We start from the raw sequence: 20,776 nt of genomic DNA on the forward strand, positions 1-20,776 counted from the left end.
TTGGGTTTCACCTACTCGTTCCTCTAACAATTTAACACATTTTATTTTTTTTAAATATGCCCCGCACACATATTTCCTACCTACCAACAACAGCACACGGAAAAAAAATATTCCAGCTACCAAAATGCATGCTTCAAATATATCAAAGCAGAGAGAGACATGAAACATCTTCTATATTCTCTTTTTTTTTTGCATGTTTTGTGAGTATATTTTCTTCCACAATACATAAGAGCTATTTGGTTTTCATGAAGTTATACCTTCCTTCCGCAATCTCTTATATCTGTTTGGCTAGTTTCAAAAATCAACTCACAAAAACAAAGCCATACTTATAAATCAAAGCCAACTCATGCAAGCTAAGAAACAAAATTACTTACTTTTGGAAAATACTGCAGAAATGCTCTTCACTAACGTTCAAAATAAAACAGAACTTTCTACACCAGTGCTTTAGGTTTTATACGGTTTTCTGATGAGGTCAAAAATGAAATATTAGCCATGCAAGATAATATTGCATACAATACACATGATGTTATCTTTAGGGCAGGAAGTTAACATCAGCTCTGGCAATTGTTGAGAAATAGTGACATCAGTTAGCAGCATAGGTAGCAGTGGCCCCAAGGCCAACGTATTGTTAAATTTGTTAACTTCCTGCTGTACAGATAACATCATGTGTATTGTATACGTGAGTAGGGCAGGAAGTTACTTCCGTCGTCCCAAGGCCTATGTATTGTTAAATTTGTTAACAACCTGCTGTACAGATAGCATCATGTGTATTGTATACGTCAGCAGGGCAGGAAGTTACTTCCATCGTCCCAAGGCCTATGTATTGTTGAATTTGTGTCATTGCATCAACATTGATAGCATACGCAGAGAGAAGAGAGAACAAAATTGTAGTTTTTCTAGATGTGTTTGCGTCGCAATACAGAAATAAAAATAAGCATGTGCGCGCGTATGCGTGTGCAGCACATCGTTCCTGCGAGAGAGGTTTACATTGGTGCCCGGGACTTGGAAATAAGGCATATTCGCTCACCACTGTTGCCAGCTCTAGGTCTCTCTTTTTATCTTACAGCAATGTTGGTATCTCTATCTTTTTTTTTAGTTGCAGGTGGGTTGCCAACACACTCTAGTTAATAATGCTACATATTATACACACACACGCACACGCATACTGTGTTGCCATCCATCCATCCATCTCTTTCTCTTTTACGGCAGTATATATTTGTTGCCGGCTCTCCTTGCCCAGTGTATGTATGTTACGCCAGTATATAAATTGGCTAAACCCTTGCCAAGTAAAAAAAAGCTGTAGGTAAATATTAGCGACATTGTCAGTTGTTTAACTTTTCCCTCTCTCTCTCCTCTCTCTTTTTTTTGTAAAAGGCTATGGCAATAATACTAGTAGGTTGGCAAATTGCTTTATGCACTGTAAAGCAAACCTCAAGCAAGATTGCCAGCTCCTTGCTTTAGGTTAAGTTAGACCAAAATAAAAACCTTGGTGACTTTTCGACTAAGAAGCTGGCAATACTGCGAGCACACAAAATTGCCAGCTTCTTGCTTTAGGTTAGATTAGACCAAAAAAAATCTTGGTGATTTTTTCAGGTAAGATGTTGGCCACACTGCGAGAAAATAAGACTTATGCCTTACAAAAACAAACCATTAAAGCGAGCCTCAAGCAAAATTGCCAGCTGCTTGTTTTAGGCTAGGTTAGACCCAAAAAAAACCTTGGTGATTTTTTCGAGTAAAATATTAGCAACATTGCAAGAAAATAGAGTTTATGCCTTACAAAAACAAACCATTAAAGCAAGCCTCAAGCAAGATTGCCAGCTCCTTGCTTGAGGCTACGTTAGACCCCAAAAAAAAACCTTGGTGATTTTTTCGAGTAAGCAGCTGGCAACACTGCCATCAAATGAGGCTCATGCCTTACGAGAAAAATCCATTAAGGCGAGCCTCACTGAGCCTCAATTGAGGGTGGTCAACTCCCCCACTTCCTCTACTGACGAACTACCGATATTGCTGGAGGATCTAAGTTTTGCACAGCAACAGGCCATGTGGTATCAGCATGATGATTGTCCGGCGCATTATGCTGCCATAGCTCGGGAAGTATTAACGCGCATGTTCCATCATCGCTGGATCCGACGACGTGGTCCTGTCAATTAGCCGACTAGATCACCAAACCTTACTGCGCCAGATTTCTTTTTGTGTGGTTTTCTTAAAGGAATGGTGTATCAAACTGTACCCTCAACGCGCAACGACATGATGCAACGAATTCGAAATGCTTGCACACAAATTGATGCCGCCACACTTTTGCGTTGTGAACAGTCATTTCATGCAAGAATAAATAAATGCTTCGACGTTCATGGTCACCATTTCGAGCACTTGCTTGGGTAAGGCATGCATACCCACGCACCACCCAACCCCCACAGGTGAGAGGCAATGAGACTCACGTGAAACAAGCACCTAACACGTGAGAGGCAATGAGACTCACGTGAAACAAGCACCCCACAGGTGAGAGGGAAGGGGACTCACTTGAAACAAGCACCCCACAGGTGAGAGGCAAGGAAACTCCCTTGAAACAAGCACCCCACAGGTTCGAGGGGAATAGTATTTACATTCCATCCTTCCCATCTCCTACACATTTCTGGCATCCCCACCTTACGTGTAGTTGGCGTCTGATAACACAGCTGATCCGACAACGTCGGTGACGATAACATACTCTTCGCGTGAGTTCTGGAAACACGATTTACATCACCTACCCTTCACTTCTCTGGCACAGGCACAGTTCGTTATTTTGTTTCCCTCATATCCTTGGCATCTGCATTAATCCAGCAGATGTATTTCCACTTTGTTCGTTGCATGCTGCCCCCTCCCCCTAACCCCTCCGCACTCTTCTTTTGGTACTTCTTCCACTCTTCAATGACACCATCGACAGCAATGAAATTTTCCTCTGCACACGCCATTCTTCGCATTTTCGTAGGGGCCTGTTACCGTTTTTCCATGCACGACATTTGCGTTTTTCCAAACATACACATGGACATATCGTTTTTATTTCGCATGTTGTTGCACCCATGTCAAGCATAATTATTATTTATTTTGACTCCGCGAATCCCAAAATGAAACAAAATTCGGGGGTTCCTATTTGAAAAACACAACGTGCCCCCCTGCCTCCCATAATCTCAAAATACAGGGAGACAAATTTGTCCCCATGTTTATTTCATAATCTCAATGGCTATGATTTCCACAAACACACTTTTATAGCGTCCCAGGATTAACTTGGGCAGCTATGTTGTTGAAAACGAAAATCCAAATGGTGCTGATTACAGACGTTAACATGCTTCTCTTCATGGAAAAACTATATGTGGGGACATGGTTCAAAGCACACAAAGATATTCAAGATATTCAAGGGCCAACAACATACATATTACATAATATAACCCAAATTAACCCTCCATCTACATATTCTATGTTCATGTAAATAGTTTATGTGGTTATTCAATGTTGAAGAAACTCCCCTATTTTCATTTTGAGAGGATAGATCCTACATCAATAGACATACAAAATTTTGATGATAGTAAATATGATTTATATGCTGAGGTGGTTCTTTATATCCCTCATGAGTTGCATAATCTATTTTCGTATTGCCACTTGGTTCTGAGTTTAAGTGTCTACCTGAATTAAAAAAGTAGAAGCGTCTGATGACTCCTAAATCTAAACAAATATATATCATGCACTATAAGAATCTCAATTTTTAATGAAGGAAAGGGTTTATATGGATCAAATTCAGAGAGTCCTTAGATTCAAGCATTCATAATGGTTGAGGCATTGTATTGAAATTAACACAAGATACAGAACAGATTCTACTTCAGATTTAGATAAGGATTTTTTAAAATTGATGAACAATGCTGTCTATGTTTAACCATTTAGAATATTAGGAAGCATGTAGATGTAAGACTAGTTCCTGATGCAAAAAAGTGTAATAAGTTGGTGAACAATCCATAATTTAAATTAAGAAGGATATGTTATTAAGATTTGACACTTTTTCAAATGAGGAAGCCATGGGTCAAATTTAACAAACCTATATATGTGAGAGCTACAGTTCTGGATATATGTAAGCTATACATGCTGCAGCTTCACATTGATACAATGAAGCCTTTTTATAAAGATGGCCTTTCTCTTCTATATATGGACACAGATAATTTTATTTATGATATGAAAACACCTAATCTATATGAAAACATACAACACCCTAAGTTGTTTATTTATTTTGACACATCTTCATATCCAAGTTTTCAAATTCCTTCCAACAAGGAAAAGGTGTCTGGCAAACTAAAAGATGAGAAATTTAATGACATAATTAAATAATTTATTGGATTTTTATTAAACAATTATGTAATTAGATCAGAGAAATACACTATTAAAAAGACCAAGAGAGTGGGTAGAACTAAAGTAGAGAAAAAATTCTCCTCACAACTTAGTGTCCAAACTGAGTGGTAGAAAAGAATTCAAAGGATTCAGAGGATGAGAAAAGACAGATTCACACATGCGAGATACACATTACCAAGGGGTCACAATTGCTTGGAAAATGACAACCAATGTGATATTTGTCCATCAAATAACCATGAATCCCTTTGTGTTTAGAAAACAAGCTATGAAAGTGCCTGTTCAGATGTACTCACGAAATCTTACTAATCTCTAATCTAAACTAAATAGACTACTAATTATTCACTTGAACAGTATCTTATCAGAATACAATGATGATAGTGGTAAAATATTTTATATTTTTAATAACGATATAAACTACGATTCACCATAAATCATGAAAACAAGGGAGATATACAAATATTTAGTGGGAATAATATCTATCGTATTAAATATGATAAGATGAATACTGCCACCACATATGATGTATCTGCAAATGATTGTTTATATACGGAAGCCTAGATTTTTTAGGATAAACTTATACCTCTGTTTCTAGAGCAGAAAATCACTTATCTCAAATATATAATTATTACCAAAATGCCTAATGACATTTTTGGTTACTATACATATATACAGTATATATTATTAAATACTACAAGAAAACAAGACAAACATTCATAAAAGATAGCTAGAAAGTTTTACTTACCACAAAAAATATTTTACAACAAAACTACAATGCTTATATAAGCAATATGTGAAAACAAGATACATTTCCGTTCGCACCATACGTTTAAGTGAAAGCTTCTTTTATCCTCTTATGGAATTGAGGGAAAACAATGTTGCATGTTGCCATATTTAGCCTTGGAAGTAGAAACGTCATTACTAGGTCTACCCGTGGAAAATCAATATCCACACATTCTCCCATTTTCTTTACCTGCCTGGAAAGGAGTACCTTCAAAATAGGACAGGGCAACAGAGTGTGTTATAAGTAATATATACTTCCTTAATAATGCAGCTTTGGTGTAACTATTCCCATAAGCAATAGTTATGTTAAGTAGAAACTATTCTCATATTTTGGATGAACTAATTAGGCTATGCTACACCTTAAAAGCAGGATGAGACTAAAGGGTGTGAAAAAGGTAATATACACTTTCTCAAAATAACAGCTAAGATCTATGTATTCCCATAATCAAGGGCATATTTTTAGAAATTATTTTTACAAATAATAGTACTTGAAGAACTAGAAAATAAAAGATTTTAAATCCCATTAACAATATCCAAGGAACTGTAGAGGTAGAAACTATATTTATCAATACCTAGGTTTTCACATATCTTATATTAAATTAACATTGTCAATCTTAAATTGTATATGATCTTCGAGTAATATGGTAACATATGTACCTACCCAAAAACTTTAATGTCAAAATCTAAAATATTTTTTTCATTTTCTTCAATATAATTTTAAAATTTTTCATTTTTCAATTTCTTAAAATGTTATTTCTTTTCAAATTTTTCAATGTTCTTCAATCCAATTTTTAAAGTTTGGATATTATATAAAGGAAAAACAATTTCAGGTGCCACTCTTCACCATACAAAGAAAAGATGGTTTGTTCAGAACAATTCAAATACCAATAACATATTGGGATAATACACTGGTGTGTAAAATCTAAGGACGAGATAGATAAAGTAACATAAAATATTTCGTAGTCGGTGCAAATGAATGAAAGCCCGGCAGCATGTTGCCAGAGGTTGACTACACATGCACAGGGACCAAGACGTTGCATGGCATGACGCCAGCGTGACCATTGCGCCGAATGGGTCAGCTCCAACAACACGAAGCAGTTGAATGAATGGGACGAGACAGTGTGTGTCAGTCAGAGGGCTGTTAAGGTGCATTGTGGTGGTGTTACTCACAACAACATGGCCCGGAGATAACATTTGGATGCGTTCACACGGGGAAGAATCATCGGGAAACTGGAAGAAGGACGAACTGTGACGAGTGTGGCCCAGGAGTTTGGGATTGCCCACAGCATTGTTTCACGTGCATAGAGAGCGTTTCGAACCACAGGCACTGCTGTGCAAAGAAGAGGTGGTGGTCGACCACGATCAACTACAGCAGCGGACGACCGCTACATTGTGCAACAGGCACGCAGGGACCAACGTCAAACAGCGGGTGGAATTGCAAACACATTTAACAGGACCGCGATTCGTCCAATCTCACGATCCACAGTGACACGTCGACTGCATGGGTGTGGTCTCTTTGCCCGACGGCCATTACGTTGTGTTCCGTTGACACCCGCGCATCGGCGGCACCGTTTGCGGTGGTGCCAAGAACATCAGGACTGGACTGAGGACGAGTGGGGTTGCGTTCTCTTCTCAGACGAGAGCAGATTCAGTTCGAGTAGTGATTCTGGACGTACACTCGTCTGGCGAGAGGTGGGAACACGCAATGAACCTAGAAACATTGTCGAGCATGATCGTTTTGGTGGTGCAGGTGTTCTTGTGTGGGGGGGCATAATGTTGCATGTGCGTACCGACCTCCAAATTTTTGAACGCGGTACAGTCACCAGTCAACGTTATTGTGACACTGTTCTCCTTCCCCACGTGCATCTTTTCAGAGGTGCAGTCGGCCCCGAATTCATCTTTATGGATGATAATGCGCGACCGCATAGAACGGCGCAAGTGTCGGAGCTCTTGGAACGAGAGGATATTCGGCGTATGGACTGACCTGCCCGTTCCCCCGACTTGAATCCCATCGAGCACGTGTGGGATGCAATGGGGAGACGTCTTGCAGCACGTCCATACGCACCAACAACCATCCAACAGTTGACAACAGCGCTGGTGGAGGCATGGACTACTATACCACAAGAACTCATTACCAACCTTGTGAGCAGCATGGGAGCACGTTGCAGAGCATGCATCGCTGTCCGTGGTGATCACACACCCTTCTAAGGACCATTTCATTACTTCTGTAATGTCACGGGGCCATCATGAGTCGCAGTGCCTTCCGTGTAATTTCCGGAATGTCATTTTCTGTTCTGATCATCACGTGTTTTTCTCTGTTCTTTCCTGTATCATACTGTAACATTACTTTGTATGTATGGTTCAAGTTTCACCGATCTATGCCGCTTGTAACTGACACAGCATGCGAAACTTACTTTCGTCCTTAGGTTTTGCACACCAGTGTACTACAAATAAATATAAAATATACGAAGTAAACAATTGTCTCTTTTCAATGTTGAAACTGGTGACAAATTATCATTTGAAGTTAAACCATTGAATCCTGAGGATAATCCTGCTTAAGTAATCTTCTCTCACCAGGCTCAATGTCTGGAGACGATATAGTTAATGAACTACACAGACCAGATCGTCGTAACTACAAGAGACTATATGAGGTAGCGAAATGAATTAACGACCTGTGGCAAGGAGATATGGTTGAATTGAACACTGGAAATTTGTAAAATATACATGAAATAAATAATGGTTTTAAGTATTTGCTTACTTAAATAAACAATTTTAGGAAATATGCTTGGGCTGTTCCTCTGAAATCTAAAAGACGAGCATGTCACATAGGCCTTTCAATCTATTTTTGGGCGAGGCAGAATACCAAATTACTTTCAGACAGAGATAGGAACAGAATTTTCAAAATTTATGTTTACCAAATTAATGAATCAGCATAATATTTAGTATTTTTCCAAACACAGTGATTTGAAAGCTAGCGTATTTGAAAGATTCAACAGAACACTAAAAAAACTTATGTGGAAGTAGTTCAGTTAGCAGGGTAACAGATACGCAGATACATATCTTATTGAGAGAATATTACGTAGGAAAAAATATGTATTAGTGAAATGGCTGGTACTCCCAGAAAAAAAGTTGCATTTCTACAGACCAAGTAATCATATGACAACGACATGGAATGTGCTAAGAGGTTTTCCTGATTTACTAGAAACTAGAAAGAAAAATGGCGAGCTCCTACCTGACAATTTAGGCTCATCATGGTGTGGAAAACTACAATACTTGTAGATAATATTCTGATTGCTCCCATTTGGTTGGTTTGGAAGGAGGGACTTTATATATTTTCCAAAACAAATTGGAGTAACCCAAATACCTGCAGCTTATAAAACTGTATGAGAGACTGGACATAGCTACCTTTAAATCAGAAATAAATCCACTTACTAATCGTTATGGAAATGATGTATTTTTAGAAAATGAAAATGAAATTCTTAATATTTTTACTCAGGGTCATCATATTGTAATAGACTGTTATTATCTGGCTCAGACTTACTCTAAGTTTCCTAAACAGTTTTTTCGTGATAATACAAATCTAGTTTGTCTGTTTCGTCACGACCACACTAATCTTAAACATGTATATAATGACTATGTAGGAGGAGATTTAAACTACAGTCACTTTTCGAAATTCTGCTCCTTCTATTGGAACACAATTGATTTTGGATTTGCTGCAATTGATGTCACGCAAAGAACAAACAATGGAAGGTACAGAAACAAAATTAACAACTTTATAAAAGTTGTGTCATTATAAGATACGTTGTGACGTTATAAATAACCCTTAAACCAAAATGGTAAAACATATAATTGAACACAATTTGAATTTACGTGACTATCTGGCCAAAAGATTTAAAGAGAGTAAATCTGAAAATAGAGGATACTATTCCGGACACACCTTGGATTGTGGACTTTATATTGTAGGTTTTTCTTTCGGAAGGAAAAAGGTGGGAGGAGAAAATTGATATCTGAGAACCCACATCAATAATTATATATATTTATGTATGCTACTGTTGATATAATACAAGCCATTTTTCTCAATGATAGGAACTTTGTCTATTCTACCATTATCTTCGATTTCTCTCCTGCAATTTGAAGATGATTCTAGTTTAAACTATTATCTCTTTGTGGTTTGTAATAGCGCAGTTATCGCTCAAGTGATTATATCGACCACAGAAAGTACAGGCCTATGGATTTGTATCGTCGCGATTACCCATATTTCGGTTCTGATCTCTACGTTGAAACCTATTGTTAACTCTAAATTGGTCTCGAGAGTCAAAGCTATTGCTTCCTCTTTAATTAGCCCTATAATTACATCAGTAGGAAGGGGAGTTATTATTCCCCTTGTTTTGAACTCTACCCAGTCAACAAGGTAATGTAGTAGTATGATTTGTGGTATTATAAACTCAACAAATGATGAACCCCATTCAGGCAGATTTGGCTACACTTAAACCTTGCTCAAGATGAGCATATGAGCTTTTTGCTCAAGTGTAGCACCCTGTCTAATACAAGATTTTTGTAAAAATGCCCTCGGGAATTTCCCGAAACTACATTGTACAAATGATGAGCCCCCTCAGATTGATTTGTCCACACTTACAAAAGGCACTTCTGTCAGATTGTTGTCCATAAGCTTGTTAAAAATATGCCCCTCTTGATATTTTTTTTGGATACACTTAAAACTAAGCCAAGATACACACACACACACACACCTACACACCTACACACACACACACACACACACACACAAAGCACATTGTTGAACCCAACTGATATTTTTTATTAAGTATAGAGTTTTGATTTGAACCCCAAGAAATTTTATATAAATACCAAAGCCAAAAAATATTAACACACATACACACACACACACACACTAAATATACAAAACACACTGCTGAACCCAACTGATATTTTTTTATTAAGCATAGAATTTTGATTTGAACCCCAAGAAATTTTATATAATAAACATAACAAAATTCTAATATTTATTTTTGTTTAACAGGAACAACAAGTTCTGAGCACATAAGCAGCACATAACTTATAGAAGACAGTGTGTATCATATCTAATTGCATGGATAATCTTGACACAGGATTTTTTGAGAGAAGATGTATTTCAAAATACATAAAATCTAAGTCACTTGTTGATGATTTAAAGCTTAGATTCTTTGGCCTGTCCGAGTATGACCTGTTTGCTGTGCAGAATGAAACTGAAATGCAGTGGGTGCTTGCCAGTGACAGGCCATTCCAATGCCTATTTCTCAATTTTATCAGCAAGTTTGAAAGGCTTGTATACAACAAGTACAAGAGAATTGTTGGATTGTTTGTTGATTTTTATGCAGACAGGTGCCATTATGATTTAAGGTTGAAATTGTTTGACAATTATTGGTTCAACAATTGCTATGAGCATTGTTTAGAGTATAGGATGTGCATGATTGCATCTCAGAGTTCAAATTGGAGACATTATAAATATTCAAATAAAATTATTAACAAGATATCTAAAAATAAGAAGATTGAATTTGTTACAACTGATAATGGGAATTTGTACAGTGGTGAAGATTTCAATCCAGAATTTGTAACATATTCCGACTATATATATTTGAATGAGCTTGTCATGTATTTTATAAGGCAAAAATTTAGAGATTGCACTTATGATTGTATTGTTGAGGCACTGGGGCAGAATAATTTGCATGACATATGCAACTGTGGGAGAGTTTTGTCCAGCCTCTCAGTGTGATTTCAGGCACAGGAATCTGGCAGTTGGGAATCAACCCGCAGCAGGCAGCCCTGATTATTTCAGCAGAGACAGCAATCAAGGTAAATAAATATTTGCTGCAAGTGTAATTTAATTCTCTTCTCATCAGTGTAACACATTTCCTGTCTTGTTTCACATTTCCAAATCCCTGCCCATCAGTGCTGTAGAAATATCAGCCAGGCTCGGGTCTGTATGCAGGAAGAGGCAAGATATTTGTTTAAAATCTGTTTTGAAGCCTGTACCTAATCACAGCACAGCTCTGTCAGAGATAGGGACAATGAGTAATATCTGTAATTAATAATTCAGTAATCATTTCTAACAAGTTTAATTTTCAATAGGCTCTTTTCTTCAGTGTAACACATTTCCTGTCTTATGCAGTTCCAAATCCCTGCATAGCAGTGCTGTAGCCAGGCTCGGGTCTGTATGTAGGAAGAGGCAAAGTTGAAATCTGCTTGGGTATAATTTTTTGAAGCCTGTACCTCATCACAGCATAGCTCTGTCAGAGGATAGGGACATTGAGTATAAAATCTGTAATCAATAAGTCAGTAATCAATTCTAACAAGTTTAATTTTTAATAGGATATTCTCATCAGTGTAACAAATTTCCTGTCTTGTTTCACATGCAGTTTTAAATCCCTGCCCCATCAGTGCTGTAGAAATATCAGCCAGGCTCGGGTCTGTATGTCGGAAGAGGCAAGATATTTGTTTGAAATCTGCTTGGGTATAAATTTTCTGAAGCCTGTACCTAATCACAGCACAGCTCTGTCAGAGATAGGGACATTGAGTATAAAATCTGTAATCAATATTGTCAGTAATCAATTCTAACAAGTTTAATTCTCTTCTCATCAGTGTAACAAATTTCCTGTCTTGTTTCACATGCAAATCCCTGCTTATTAGTGCTGCAGCCAGGCTTGGGTCTGTATGCAGGAAGAGGCAAGATATTTGTTTGAAATCTGCTTGGGTATAATTTTCTGAAGCCTGTACCCATCACAGCATAGCTCTGTCAGAGATAGGGACATTGAGTAATAATTAATAACTATTCTTGTCAGTAATCAATTCTAACAAGTTTAATTTTTAATAGGTCCTTCTCATCAGTGTAACAAATTTCCTGTCTCATGCAGTTCCAAATCCCTACCAATCAACAGTGCTGTAGAAATATCAGCCAGGCTCGGGTCTGTATGCAGGAAGAGGCAAGACATTTGTTTGAAATCTGCTTGGGTATAATTTTCTGAAGCCTGTACCTAATCACAGCACAGCTCTGTCAGAGTGTAACAAATTTCCTGTCTTGTTTCACATGCAGTTCCAAATCCCTGCCCATCAGTGCTGCAGCCAGGCTCGGGTCTGTAAGCAGGAACAGGAATAATATTTGTGAAATCTGCTTGGGTATAATTTTCTGAAGCCTGTACCCATCACAGCACAGCTCTGTCAGAGATAGGGACATTGAGTAATATCTGTAATCAATAATTAATAATTATTCTTGTCAGTAATCAATTCTAACAAGTTTACTTTTTAATAGGCTCTTCTCCTGTTTTGTTTCACATGCAGTTCCAAATCCCTGCTCATCAGTGCTGTAGAAATATCTTCCAGGCTCGGGTCTGTGTGTAAGAACAGGCAAGATATCTGCTTGGGCATAATTTTTTGAAGCCTGTACCCATCACAGCATAGCTCTGTCAGAGATAGGGATATTGAGTATGTATTATTACTGCACCTGCCCCATCTAACATGTTGCTGTGTTTCTTCAATACATTAGTCATAATCAATAAAATATTCAGAACAAACCTCTATAAGATATGACAACCTGCAACAATATGCATGTATGAGATGTTTTATTTTTTGTATTTTTCAGGCTCTCTTGTTACAATCTTGTTTCTCTCTCCAACATTGCCATCACTATAATTCCACATGTTCTATGCTAACAACTTCAAACTTGAAAACATATCTGTAATCAATAATTAATAATTATTGTTGTCAGTAATCAATTCTAATATTTAATTTTTAATAGGTTCTTCTCATCAGTGTCCTGTCTTGTTTCACATGCAGTTCCAAATCCCTGCCCATCAGTGCTGCAGCCAGGCTCTGGGTCTGTGTGCAGGAAGTTTGTAGTTGAAATCTGCTTGGGTATAATTTTTTGAAGCCTGTACCTCATCACAGCATAGCTCTGTCAGAGATAGGGACATTGAGTATAAAATTATTACTGCACTATATTTTAAAACCTGCCCCATCTAACATTGCTGTGTTTTTTCATAATCAATAAAATATTCAGAACAAACCTCTATAAGATATGACAACCTGCAACAATCTGGATGTATGAGATGTTTTATTTTCTGTATTTTTCAGGCTCTTTGTTACAATCTTGTTTCTCTCTTCAACATTGCCATCACTATAATAATATCTGCCACATGTTCTATGTTAACAACTTCATAATCGATGCAAAAAAATAAGCCTGAAAACATATCTGTAATCTAATCAATTCAAACGTTTAATTTTCAATAGGCTCTTCTCCTGTCTTGTTTTACATACAGTTACATCCCTGCTCATCAGTGCTGTAGAAATATCAGCCAATCTCGGGGGTCTGTGCGTAGGAACAGGCAAGATATTTTTTTGAAATCTGCTTGGGTATAATTTTCTGAAGCCTGTACCTAATAACAGAATCACAGCATAGCTCTGTCAGAGATAAGAACATTGAGTAATATCTGTAATCAACAATTAATAATTATTCTTGTCAGTAATCAATTCTAACAAGTTTAATTTTTAATAGGCTCTTTCTGTCTTGTTTCACATGCAGTTCCATCCCTGCCCATCAGTGCTGTAGAAATATCAGCCAGGCTCGGGGGGTCTGTATGCAGGAACAGGCATAGTTGAAATCTGCTTCGGTATAATTTTCTGAAGCCTGTACCTAATAATAACATCACAGCACAGCTCTGTCAGAGACAGGGACATTGAGTATAAACTTTATTGTGAAAACATATCTGTAATCAATAATTGTCAGTAATCAATTCCTTCTCATCAGTGTAACAAATTTCCTGTCTTGTTTCACATGCAGTTCCATCCCTGCCCATCAGTGCTGCAGCCAGGCTCGGGGGGTCTGTATGCAGGAACAGGCATAGTTGAAATCTGCTTGGGTATAATTTTCTGAAGCCTGTACCTAATAATAACATCACAGCACAGCTCTGTCAGAGACAGGGACATTGTGTATAAACCTCTATAAGATATGACAACCTGCAAACAATCTGGATGTATGAGATATTTTATTGTTTTTATGTTTCTGTATTTTTCAGGTTCTCTCTTGTTACAATCTCATTGCCCTGCCACATGTTCTATGATTATATGGTCTAACAACTTATCTGTAATCAATAATAATTTTTCTTGTCAGTAGCTCTTCTCATCAGTGTAACAAATTTCCTGTCTTATTTTGCATGCAGTTCCAAATCCCTTCCCATCAGTGCTCAGCCAGGCTCAGGTCTGTATGTAGGAAGAGGCAAGATATTTGTTTGAAATCTGCTCTGAAGCCTGTACCTAATAAAAGCATCACAGCATAACTCTGTCAGAGATAGGGACATTGAGTATAAATTTAATTGAAAACATATCTGTAATCAATAAGTCAGTAATCAATTCTAACAAGTTTAATTTTCTTCTCATCAGTGTAACAAATTTCCTCTCTTGTTTCACATTTCCAAATCCCTTCACATCAGTGCTCAGCCAGGCTCGGGTCTGTATGCAGGAAGAGGCAAGATATTTGTTTGAAATCTGCTCTGAAGCCTGTACCTCATCACAGCACAGCTCTGTCAGAGATAGGGACATTGAGTATAAATTTAATTATATTCAGAACAAACCTCTATAAAATATGAGAACCTGCAACAATCTGGATGTATGAGATGTTTTTTTCTGTATTATTCAGGCTCTCTTTTGTTACAATCTTGTTTCTCTCTGCAACATTGCCATCACTATAATAATATCTGCCACATGTTCTATCTAACAACTTCATAATCGATGCAAAAAAATAAACCTGAAAACATATCTGTAATCAATAATAATCTTGTCAGTAATTAATTCTAACTCATCAGTGTAACACATTTCCTGTCTTGTTTCACATTTCCAAATACCTGCCCATCAGTGCTGTAGAAATATCAGCCAGGCTCGGGTCTGTGTGCAGGAAGAGGCAAGATATTTGTTTGAAATCTGCTTGGGTATAATTTTCTGAAGCCTGTACCTAATAATAGCATCACAGCATAGCTCTGATAGAGAAGCAGCCATTATAAATATACATATAATGCAGATATTTGTGAAAATATTGACAGGCAAGGCAGTGACCCTGGAGGAAATCCAGAAGACACTGTTGCTGCTTTATAGCTGCTGCTGATAATCTGATTCTGATATTTTCCACCATTGTTCCTATATAAACGCTTCAGAAAATTATACACAAGCAGATTTCAACTATGCCTCTTCCTACAAACAGACCCGAGCCTGGCTGATATTTCTACAGCACTGATGAGCAGGGATTTGGAACTACATGCAAAACAAGACAGGAGAAGAGCCTATTAAAAATTAAACTTGTTAGAATTGATTACTGTTATTGATTACAGATATGTTTTCAGGTTTAGATTATGAAGTTGTTAGCATAGAACATGTGGCAGATATTATTATGGTGGTGACAATATTGCAGAGAGAAACAAGATTGTAACAAGAGAGCCTGAAAAATACAGAAACATAAAATCAATAAAACATTTCATACATCCAGATTATTGCATGCAAATTTCAACTACAAATATCTTGCCTGTTCCTACACACAGACCCGAGCCTGGCTGATATTTCTACAGCACTGAGGGGCAGGGATGGAACTGCATATGAAACAAGACAGGAAATTTGTTACACTGATGAGGAGAAGAGCCTATTAAGAATTAAACTTGTTAGAATTGATTACTGACAATTATTGTTTACAAATATGTTTTCATTGAAGTTGTTAGAGCATATAATCATAGAACATGTGGCAGATATTATTATAGTGATGCAGAGAGAAACAAGATTGTAACAAGAGAGCCTGAAAAATATGTCCCTATCTCTGACAGAGCTATGCTGTGATGCTATTATTAGGTACAGGCTTCAGAAAATTATACCCAAGCAGATTTCAAACAAATATCTTGCCTCTTCCCACACATAAATTTGAGCCTGGCTGATATTTCTACAGCACTGATGGGCAGGGATTTAGAACTGCATGTGAAACAAGACAGGAAGTGCCTATTTTAAATTAAACTTGTTAGAATTGATTACTGACTTATTGATTACAGATTTTATACTCAATGTCGCTATCCTCTGACAGAGCTATGCTGTGATGAGGTACAGGCTTCAAAAAATTATACCCAAGCAGATTTCAACTATGCCTCTTCCTACATACAGACCCGAGCCTGGCTACAGCACTGCTATGCAGGGATTTGGAACTGCATAAGACAGGAAATGTGTTACACTGAAGAAAAGAGCCTATTGAAAATTAAACTTGTTAGAAATGATTACTGAATTATTAATTACAGATACTCATTACTCATTGTCCGTATCTCGGACAGAGCTGTTCTGTGATTAGGTACAGGCTTCAAAACAGATTTCAAACAAATGTCTTGCCTCTTCCTGCATACAGACCCGAGCCTGGCTGATATTTCTACAGCACTGATGGGCAGGGATTTGGAAATGTGAAACAAGACAGGAAATGTGTTACACTGATGAGAAGAGAATTAAATTACACTTGCAGCAAATATTTATTTACCTTGATTGCTGTCTCTGCTGAAATAATCAGGGCTGCCTGCTGCGGGTTGATTCCCAACTGCCAGATTCCTGTGCCTGAAATCACACTGAGAGGCTGGACAAAACTCTCCCACAGTTGCATATGTCATGCAAATTATTCTGCCCCAGTGCCTCAACAATACAATCATAAGTGCAATCTCTAAATTTTTGCCTTATAAAATACATGACAAGCTCATTCAAAAATATATAGTCGGAATATGATACAAACTCTGGATTGAAATCTTCACCACTGTACAAATTCCCATTATCAGTTGTAACAAATTCAATCTTCTTAATTTTAGACATCTTGTTAATAATTTTATTTGATATTTATAATGTCTCCAATTTGAACTCTGAGATGCAATCATGCACATCCTATACTCTAAACAATGCTCATAGCAATTGTTGAACCAATAATTGTCAAACAATTTCAACCTTAAATCATAATGGCACCTGTCTGTATAAAAATCAACAAACAATCCAACAATTCTCTTGTACTTATTGTATACAAGCCTTTCAAACTTGCTGATAAAATTGAGAAATAGGCATTGAAATGGCCTGTCACTGGCAAGCACCCAATGCATTTCAGTTTCATTCTGCACAGCAAACAGGTCATACTCGGACAGGCCAAAGAATCTAAGCTTTAAATCATCTACAAGTGACTTAGATTTTATGTATTTTGAAATACATCTACTCTCAAAAAATCCTGTGTCAAGATTATCCATGCAATTAGATATGATACACACTGCCTTCTATAAGTCATTTGCTTGCTGCTGCTGCTGCCTTGTATTCCTCAGAAACTGCTTATGGGCTCAGAACTTGTTGAACCTGTTAAACAAAAATAAATATTAGAATTTTGTTATGTTTATTATATAAAATTTCTTGGGGTTCAAGTCAAAATTCCATGCTTAATAAAAAAATATCAGTTGGGTTCAGCAGTGTGTTTTGTATATTTAGTGTGTGTGTGTGTGTATGTGTGTTAATATTTTTTGGCTTTAGTATTTATATAAAATTTCTTGGGGTTCAAATCATAACTCTATACTTAATAAAAAATATCAGTTGGGTTCAACAATGTGCTTGTGTGTGTGTGTGTGTGTGTGTGTGTGTGTGTGTGTGTGTGTGTGTGTGTGTGTGTGTGTGTAGGTGTGTAGGTGTGTGTGTGTGTGTGTATCTTGGCTTAATTTCAAGTGTATCCAAAACAATATCAAGAAGGGGCATATTTTTAACAAGCTTATGGACAACAATCTGGCTGATGCAACTTTTGTAAGTGTGGGCAAATCAATCTGAGGGGGCTCATCATTTTTACACTGTAGTTTCGGGAAATTCCGGAGGGCATTTTTACAAAAATCTTGGATTAGACAGGGTGCTACACTTGAGCAAAAAGCTCATATGCTCATCTTGAGCAAGGTTTAAGTGTAGCCAAATCTGCCTGAGGGGGGTTCATCATTTGTTGAGTTTATAATACCACAAATCATACTACTTAATGTTACCACAACGTTGCGGCAACGTTAGTCCCTAACATACCTAACGTTGCTACAACGTTGAATGTATGTTGATACAACGTTGTGAAAACGTTGTGTCAACGTTTAAGGGTATTATTTTTCAACGTTGCTTCAACGTTGGTTGACAACGTTATCACAACATGTACTGAACATTATGTACCAACGTTAGGTATGTCAGGGGTTAGCGTTGCCACAACTTTTTTGCAACATTACATTGCTGAATGTTTAGTTTACGAATATATCAATGCATATTTAAAATATGGTTATTTTGCATGGTAAGCTATTAGCAATTTTGTCAGGCCATTTGTGTATATAATTCATATGCGTAACAGGAAAAACTCATGTTTGTAACGTCACAGTTTCTCCTTACATATTATAAAAACTTTTCCTGCTCCACCAAAATAGGCAATTGTTAGTCTGGAGATTTTGATGAATAATCCAATCTCTAACTACACCTGGTAATCAGTTTCTTTTTGCAGTAAGTAGCTCCTGATTGTATAGTCGGGAATGAAAATTTTTATCATGGGAGTTTCACTTGTATTCAACACATTTTATTTCCTGATCTTCCTTACAACTTCAATATTCACACATCTTTCGAAGGATAATAAAACACATTTTTTCACTAATTACAAGCGAAAGTATCCTTATTTGTGTTACTAAAAGTTATGTTTGTTTTTCATTTGAGTCGCACTGCCATCTAGTGTACGTTGTAGGAAATAAAAGGTTAGGTGGTCAGTGCACACACAAATTCAGATTAAACAAAACACTCCGATCTGACGCTTGTGGCGCTCATGGTGGTGACCATTTAAACTAAAGCGTATTCAGTGGAATGTTTTTTGTAACGTTGATGCATCGTTATTGACAACGTTGTTAACCTACATACAACATTCATCATTAATACAACAAGCATTCAACGTTGTGGCAACGTTATCACAACGTTGTTCCCCTACATACAACATTCATCATAAATACAACATTCATACAACGTTGTGGCAACGTTAGTGTCTTGACTGGGTATTACCTCTATTATGTGCTTGCCAGTGACAGGCCATTCCAATGCCTTTTTCGCAAAATCCAAGATATTTGAGCAGAAAGTAAGCAGGTCGGAGGTATTTAATGTTTATTCACGAGAATGAAAAGCCAAGTTTGCAAGCTGCAACGAAAGCTTATTTAAATTGTCACCAGAGGCAGCGTTGTGAGTGGGTTCCGCACTGGCCACAGCTTGTGGCGCCACGTAGTGTGGAATTTGGGAACTTCGTTGGGAAGCCGCAACAGGCTGTGGAGCAGATAATAGAGAGGAGAAATTGTGTCCTTGATAATCTGTCTGGGAGGGAATGACAGGAGTTGACTGCAGACTTTGGACTTGATAAGCGGGGTGTGGGGGTGGGGGAAGTTGAATTCTGGCCATACGTAACAAATTGCTGAGGCGGAGTTGGCGTATTACTTGGGAGGGGGCAGTAAACATGTGCATGAGAACAGCTGTGAAGTGGCGTCTGGGTCAATGTCTGACGCAAGCTTGCTTTCGCTATAGCCTGATCAATTTCATACTTCTCCTCCATCATGCGGGAATTAATCAATAACTTTTGGCGATCGAAATTTTTTAGGTGGGCTATTAATTCCTCTGTTTTTGCAAAGTGCTTATTAGTTAAACTACCAATGTATTTAGCCCGCAGTCCCGTGATTATATAGATTCGAGTCTGTTCTTCAGTGACGTTCGGGAAATACTGCTGGACTAATGCCTTCTTAGCAATAACATAGGCGTGAATTGGTTCTGTAATTAATTGCTTCCTTGCTAGGCTATTTGGACGGTTTCAGCAACGAGATAAGAGCCTTTGAACAAAGCACTTAGCTCATTTTTGATGTGTGTATATGTCAGGTCTGTAATGTTAGATCTATTCTGTATGTCGTGAAAGTAAGTCAAAGCTGTGTCCGTTAAAAATAAAGGCAAGATCTCTTTTCGCTTAGCTTCCGACCGACCTGCGGCGTGCGCTACATTCTGAACATTCAGGAAGAAGGGTTCGACTTCTTTGGGGTCGTTTCCGCTGAAAGGCGTCGGATATAACGCAGTTGGGATTGGAGTGGCCATGTTAGTTTTGGGATTTTCTACAGTAACGTTATTAGGGCTATTAGTATTGTTAGAGGTAGTAGGAACGTTAGTTGGGGTAGTTGCTAAGGGTTGGTTTCAGGTTCTGCTGGGTGTTTCTAATCCTAGTAAGAATTGAGGGTAGTTTATGTTAGCAGATCTTAACCGTGTTAGTGGAGGGGAGGGGCTGGTAATAGGGGTTGTGATTTTACTGGGTCCGCCGTAATTACAGTAAGTAACTCTATAATTTGGTCGAGGGAGGCATCTAGGTTTTCGTGCAATGCTATCTGTGACGTATTCATAGACTAAAGTTCGTCGTGCTGACCAAAGAACAAATGAAAGTAGGGGTACAGTTATTTATTCCATTAATATATCGTCTGTCAAATGAATATATGCAATTGTTCTCATTCCCGTGTGGATGATGCTTAAATATGTACAGGATGTGTGTTATGCAAGAGAACTAGATTTTGTGGGAGGG

This window comes from Lepisma saccharinum, chromosome 22 (genome assembly GCF_977018435.1).
Source record: "Lepisma saccharinum chromosome 22, izLepSacc3.1, whole genome shotgun sequence".
In the NCBI taxonomy this organism is placed as follows: Eukaryota; Metazoa; Arthropoda; class Insecta; order Zygentoma; family Lepismatidae; genus Lepisma; species Lepisma saccharinum.